Below are 7,315 nucleotides of genomic sequence, written 5' to 3'. Positions count from 1 at the left end.
GACACTACATAATGATTAAGGGATCAATCCAAGAGAAGATTTAACAATTGTAAATATTTATGCACCCAACATAGGAGCACCTCAATACATAAGGCAAATGCTAACAGCCATAAAAGGGGAAAACGACAGTAACACAATAATAGTAGGGGACATTAAGAGCCCACTTTCACCAATGGACAGATCATCCAAAATGAAAATAAAAAAGGAAACACAAGCTTTAAACGACACATTAAACAAGATGGACTTAATATTTATAGGACAGTCCATCCAAAAACAACAGAATACATTTTCTTCTCAAGTGCTCATGGAACATTCTCCAGGATAGATCATATCTTGGGTCACAAATCAAGCCTTGGTAAATTTAAGAAAATGGAAATTATATCAAGTATCTTTTCTGACCACAGTGCTATGAGACTAGATATCAATTACAAGAAAAAAAAATACAAACACATGGAGGCTAAGCAATATGCGACTAAATAACCAAAAGATCACTGAAGAAATCAAAGAGGAAATCCCAAAATACCTAGAAACAAATGACAATGAAATCATGATGACCCAAATCCTATGGGATGCAGCAAAAGCAGTTTGAAGAGGGATGTTTATAGCAATATAATCCTACCTCAAGAAACAAGAAATATCTGAAATAAACAACCTAACCTTACACTTAAAGCAACTAGAGAAAGAAGAACAAAAACACACCAAAGTTAGCAGAAGGAAAGAAATCATAAAGATCAGATCAGAAATAAATGAAAAACAAATGAAAGAAATAATAGCAAAGATCAATAAAACTAAAAGCTGGTTCTTTGAGAAGATAAACAAAATTAATAAACCACTAGCCAGACTCATAAAGAAAAAAAGGGAGAAGACTCAAATCAACAGAATTAGAAATGAAAAAGAAGTAACAACTGACCCAGCAGACATATAAAGGATCATAAGAGATTACTACAAGCAACTATATGCCACTAAAATGGACAACCTGGAAGAAATAGACAAATTCTTAGAAAAGCACAACCTTCCAAGACTGAACCAGGAAGAAATGGAAAATATAAACAGACCAATCACAAGTACTAAAATTGAAACTGTGATTAAAAACCTTCCAACAAACAAACGCCCAGGACCAGATGGCTTCACAGGCGAATTCTATCAAACATTTACAGAAGAGCTAACACCTATCCTTCTCAAACTCTTCCAAAATATAGCAGAGGGAGGAACACTTCCAAACTCATTCTACGAGGCCACCATCACCCTGATACCAAAACCAGACAAAGATGTCACAAAAAAGAAAACTACAGGCCAATATCACTGATGAACATAGATGTAAAAATCCTCAATAAAGTACCAGCAAACAGAATCCAACAGCACATTAAAAGGATCATACACCATGATCAAGTGGGGTTTATCCCAGGAATTCAAGGATTCTTCAACATATGCAAATCAATCAATGTGATCCACCATATTAACAAATTTAAGGGTTAAAACCATATGATCATCTGAACAGATGCAAAAATGCTTTTGACAAAATTCAACACCGATTTATGATAAAAACTCTCCAGAAAGTGGGCCTAGAGGGAACCAACATCAACATAATAAAGGCCATACATGAAAAACTCACAGCCAACATCGCTCTCAGTGGTGAAAAAGTGAAATCATTTCCTCTAAGATCAGGAAGAAGACAAGGTTGCCCACTCTCACCACTACTATTCAACATTGTTTTGGAAGTTTTAGCCATGGCCATCAGAGAAGAAAAAGAAATAAAAGGAATCCAAATCAGAAAAGAAGAAGTAAAACTGTCAGTGCTTGCAGAAGACATGATACTGTACATAGAGAATCCTAAAGATGCTACCAGAAACCTACTAGAGCTAACCAATAAATTTGGTAGAGTAGGAGTATACAAAATTAATGCACATCTACTACCCAAAGCAATCTACAGATTCAATGAAATCCCTATCAAACTACCACTGGCATTTTTCACAGAACTAGAACAAAAAATTTCACAATTTGTATGGAAACACAAAAGACCCTGAATAGCCAAAGCAACCTTGAGAACAAAAAACGGAGCTGGAGGAATCAGGCTTCCTGACTTCAGACTATACTACAAAGCTACAGTAATTAAGACAGTATGGTACTGGCACAAAAACAGAAATATAGATCAATGGAACAGGATAGAAAGCCCAGAGATAAACCCACGCACATATGGTCACCTTACCTTTGACAAAGGAGGCAGGAATGTACAGTGGAGAAAGGACAGCCTCTTCAATAAGTGGTGCTGGGAAAACTGGACAGCTACATGTAAAAGTATGAGAGTAGATCACTCCCTAACACCATACACAAAAATAAGCTCAAAATGGATTAAAGACCTAAATGTAAGGCCAGAAACTATCAAACTCTTAGAGGAAAATATAGGCAGGACACTCTATGACATAAATCACAGCAAGGTCCTTTTTGACCCACCTCCTAGAGAAATGGAAATAAAAACAAAAGTAAACAAATGGGACCTAATGAAACTTCAAAGCTTTTGCGCAGCAAAGGAAACCATAAAGAAGACCAAAAGACAACCCTCAGAATGGGAGAAAATATTTGCAAATGAAGCAACTGACAAAGGATTAATCTCTAAAATATACAAGCAGCTCATGCAGCTCAATATCGAATAAACAAACAACGCAATCCAAAAATGGGCAGAAGACCTAAATAGACATTTCTCCAAAGAAGATATACAGATTGCCAACAAACACATGAAAGAATGCTCAACATCACTAATCATTAGAGAAATGCAAATCAAAACTACAATGAGATATCATCTCACACCAGTCAGAATGGCCATCATCAAAAAATCTACAAACAATAAATGCTGGAGAGAGTGTGGAGAAAAGGGAACCCTCTTACACTGTTGGTGGGAATGTAAATTGATACAGCGTCTATGGAGAACAGTATGGAGGTTCCTTAAAAAACTACAAATAGAACTACCATATGACCCAGCAATCCCACTACTGGGCATATACCCTGAGAAAACCATAATTCAAAAAGAGTCATGTACCAAAATGTTCATTGCAGCTCTATTTACAATAGCCCAGAGATGGAAACAACCTAAGTGTCCATCATCGGATGAATGGATAAAGAAGATGTGGCACATATATACAATGGAATATTACTCAGCCATAAAAAGAAACGAAATTGAGCTATTTGTAATGAGGTGGATAGACCTAGAGTCTGTCATACAGAGTGAAGTAAGTCAGAAAGAGAGAGACAAATACCATATGCTAACACATATATATGGAATTTAAGAAAAAAAAATGTCATGAAAAACCTAGGGGTGAAACAGGAATAAAGACACAGGCTTACTAGAGAATGGACTTGAGGCTACGGGGAGGAGGAAGGGTAAACGGTGACAAAGCAAGAGAGAGGCATGGACATATATACACTACCAAACGTAAGGTAGATAACCAGTGGGAAGCAGCCACATAGCACAGGGAGATCAGCTTGGTGCTTTGTGACCGCCTGGAGGGGTGGGATAGGGAGGGTGGGAGGGAGGGAGATGCAAGCGGGAAGAGATATGGGAACATATGTATATATATAACTGATTCATTTTGTTGTGAAGCTGAAACTAACATACCATTGTAAAGCAATTATACTCCAATAAAGATGTTAAAATTAAAAAAAAACAAACAACAACAACAAAAAAAACAAAATTAATGCACAGAAATCTTTTGCATTCCTATACACTAATGATGAAAAATCTGAAAGAGAAATTAAGGAAACACTCCCACTACCACTGCAACAAAAAAGAATAAAATACCTAGGAATAAACCTACCTAAGGAGACAAAAGACCTGTATGCAGAAAACTATAAGACACTGATGAAAGAAATTAAAGATGATACAAAAAGATGGAGAGATATACTATGTTCTTGGATTGGAAGAATCAACATTGTGAAAATGACTATACTACCCAAAGCAATCTACTGATTCAATGCAATCCCTATCAAACCACCACTGGCATTTTTCACAGAACTAGAACAAAAAATTTCACAATTTGTATTGAAACACAAAAGACCCTGAATAGCCAAAGCAACCTTCAGGAAGAAAAACGGAGCTGGAGGAATCAGGCTCCCTGACTTCAGACTATACTACAAAGCTACAGTAATCAAGGCAGTATGGTACTGGAACAAAAACAGAAATATAGATCAATGGAACAGGATACAAAGCTCAGACATAAACCCACGCACCTATGGTCACCTTATCTTTGATAAAGGAGGCAAGAGTATATAATGGAGAAAAGACAGCCTCATCAATAAGTGGTACTAGGAAAACTGGACAGCTACATGTAAAAAATGAAATAGAACACTCCCTAAAACCATACACAAAAATAAACTCAATATGGATTAAAGACCTAATAAGGCCAGACACTATCAAACTCTTAGAGGAAAACATAGGCAGAACACCCTTTGACATAAATCACAGCAAGATCCTTTTTGACCCACCTCCTAGAGAAATGGAAATAAAAACAAAAATAAACAAATGGGACCTAATGCAACTTCAAAGCTTTTGCACAGCAAAGGAAACCATAAAAAAGACAGACAACTCTCAGAATGGGAGAAAATATTTGCAAACGAAGCAACTGAGAAAGGATTAATCTTCAAAATATACAAGCAGCTCATGCAGCTCAATATCAAAAAAACAAACAACCCAATCCAAAAATGGGCAGAAGACCTAAATAGACATTTCTCCAAAGAAGATATACAGATTGCCAACAAACACATGAAAGGATGCTCAACATCACTAATCATTAGAGATATGCAGATCAAAACCACAATGAGGTATCACCTCACACCAGTCAGAATGGCCATCATCAAAAAATCTACAAACAATAAATGCTGGAGAGGGTGTGGAGAAAAAGGAACCCTCTTTCACTGTTGGTAGGAATGTAAATTGGTATAGCCACTATGGAGAACAGTATGGAGGTTCCTTGAAAAACTAAAAATAGAACTACCATAAGGCCCAGCAAATCCACTACTCGGCATATACTCTGAGAAAACCATAATTCAGAAAAATTCAAGCACCACAATGTTCACTGCAGCTCTATTTACAATAGCCAGTACATGGAAGCAACCTAAGTGTCCATCAACAGTTGAATGGATAAAGATGTGGCACATATATACAATGGAATATTACTCAGCCATAAAAAGAAACGAAATTGAGTTATTTGTAGTGAGGTAGATGGACCTAGAGTCTTTCATACAGAGTGAAGTAAGTCAGAACAAGAAAAACAAATACTGTATGTGAACACATATATATGGAATCTAAAAAAAAAAAAAATGGTTCTGATGAACCTAGGGGCAGGACAGGAATAAAGACATAGACCAAGAGAATGGACTTGAGTACATGGGGAGGTGGAATGGTAAGCTGGGACGAGGTGAAAGCATAGCATTGACATATGTACACTATCAAATGTAAAATAGATAGCTAGTGGGAAGCAGCTACATAGCACAGGGAGATCAGCTCGGTGCTTTGTGACTACCTAGATGGGTGGGATAGGGAGGGTGGGAGGGAGATGCAAGAGAGAGGGGATATGGGGATATACGTATGCTTATAGCTGATTCACTTTGTTATACAGCAGAAAATAACTCAACACTGTAAAGCAATTATATTCCAATAAAGATGTTTTAAAAAAAAAAGACAATGTCAAGAGAATGAGAAGACAACCCAGAGACTGGGAGAATGTCTTGCAAAAGACACATCTGATAAAGGATGTTATCCAAAATATACAAAGAACTCTTAAAACCCAACAATAAGGAAATGAACAAACCAATAAAAAATGGGCCAAAGACCTAATGAGACTCACCAAATAAGATATACAGATGGCAAATAAACATATGAAGTCTTTGTCACGTCTACTGCAAGAATGAAGACCATTCTCAGCAATCAGGCTGTCCACATTCTCGAAAATATTGACATTACTCTGAAAGAACACACAGTTATTATGAAGGGCCCCTGAGGAATCCTGAAGAAGGATTTCAGTCACATCAAAGTAGAACTCAGTTTCCTTGGAAAGAAAAGAAGAGGCTCCAGGCTGACAAATGTTGGGGAAATAGAAAGGGACTGGTACCTCTAGCACTATCTGTAGTCACGTACAGTGCATGACCAAGAGTGTCACCCTGGGCTTCCATCACAAGATGAGGCTGTGTATGCTCACTTCCCCATCAATGCCATTATTCAGAAGAATGTGCCTCTTTTTGAAATCCAAAATTTCTTGGGTGAAAAATAGATCCACAAAGGTTGGATGAGGCCAGGAGTTGCTTGCTCCGTATCTCAAGCCCAGAAAGATGCGTTAATTCTTGAAGGAAACAGCAGTGGACTTAAATCAAATTTAGCTGCTTTTTTTCAGCAGGCCACAACAGTTAAAAACAAGGATATCAGAAAATTTCTGGGTAGTATCTACGTCTCTGAAAAAGGAACAGTTCAGCAGCCTGCTGAAAAAGTTTTAAGATGTCCAGCTACCGAAACAAGATGCTGAATGATTCCCAAGACATATTTGTGATACTTTAAAGATACAGTAAAAGCCCTGTATTGAAAAGAAAAGATATTCCACATCACATGTCATCAGGGAAATGCAAATTAAAACCACAGTGAGAGGTCTTCCCTGGTGGTGCAGTGGTTGAGAGTCGCCTGCCGATGCAGGGAACACGGGTTCGTGCCCCGGTCCGGGAGGATCCCACATACCGCGGAGCGGCTGGGCCCGTGAGCCATGGCCGCTGAGCCTGAGTATCCGGAGCCTGTGCTCCGCAACGGGAGAGGCCACAACAGTGAGAGGCTCGCGTACTGCAAAAAACAAAACGAACAAAAAAAAAAACACAGTGAGATTCCACTACACACCCAGTAAAATAGCCAAAATCCACAACGCTGGCAAATGCTGGGAGGATGTTGAGCAACAGGAACTCTCATACATTGTTGGTGGGAATGTAAAATGCACAGCCACTTTGGAACACACTTTGGCAGTTCCTTACAAAACTAAACATACTCTTAACACATGATCCAGCAATTGTGCTCCTTGGTATTTACCCAAAGAAACTGAAAACTTATGTCCACACAAAAACCTTCATGTGGATGTTTACGGCAGCTTTTCTCATAATTGCCCAAACTTGGAAACAACCAAGATGTTGTTTCAGTAGGTGAATGGATAAATAAACTGAAGTACATCCAGACAATGGAATATTATTCAACACTGAAAAGAAATGAGCTATCAAGCCATGAAAAGACACAGAGGAAACTTAAACGCGTATCACTAACTAAAAGATGCCAATCTGAGAAGGATACATACTA

The 7,315-nt window shown here is 38.0% G+C and overlaps 1 pseudogene; it reads left to right on the top strand.

Moving 5' to 3' along the window:
• Nucleotides 1-5,897: 5,897 nt before the first annotated feature.
• Nucleotides 5,898-6,509, top strand: LOC115858355 (large ribosomal subunit protein uL6 pseudogene; annotated as a pseudogene).
• The last annotated feature ends 806 nt before the right edge of the window (nucleotides 6,510-7,315 follow it).

The sequence above is a fragment of the Globicephala melas genome, chromosome 1, assembly GCF_963455315.2.
Source record: "Globicephala melas chromosome 1, mGloMel1.2, whole genome shotgun sequence".
Taxonomy (NCBI): Eukaryota; Metazoa; Chordata; class Mammalia; order Artiodactyla; family Delphinidae; genus Globicephala; species Globicephala melas.
The sequence above is the reverse complement of the archived record's forward strand: the minus strand, read 5'-3'. Positions and strand labels throughout refer to the sequence as shown.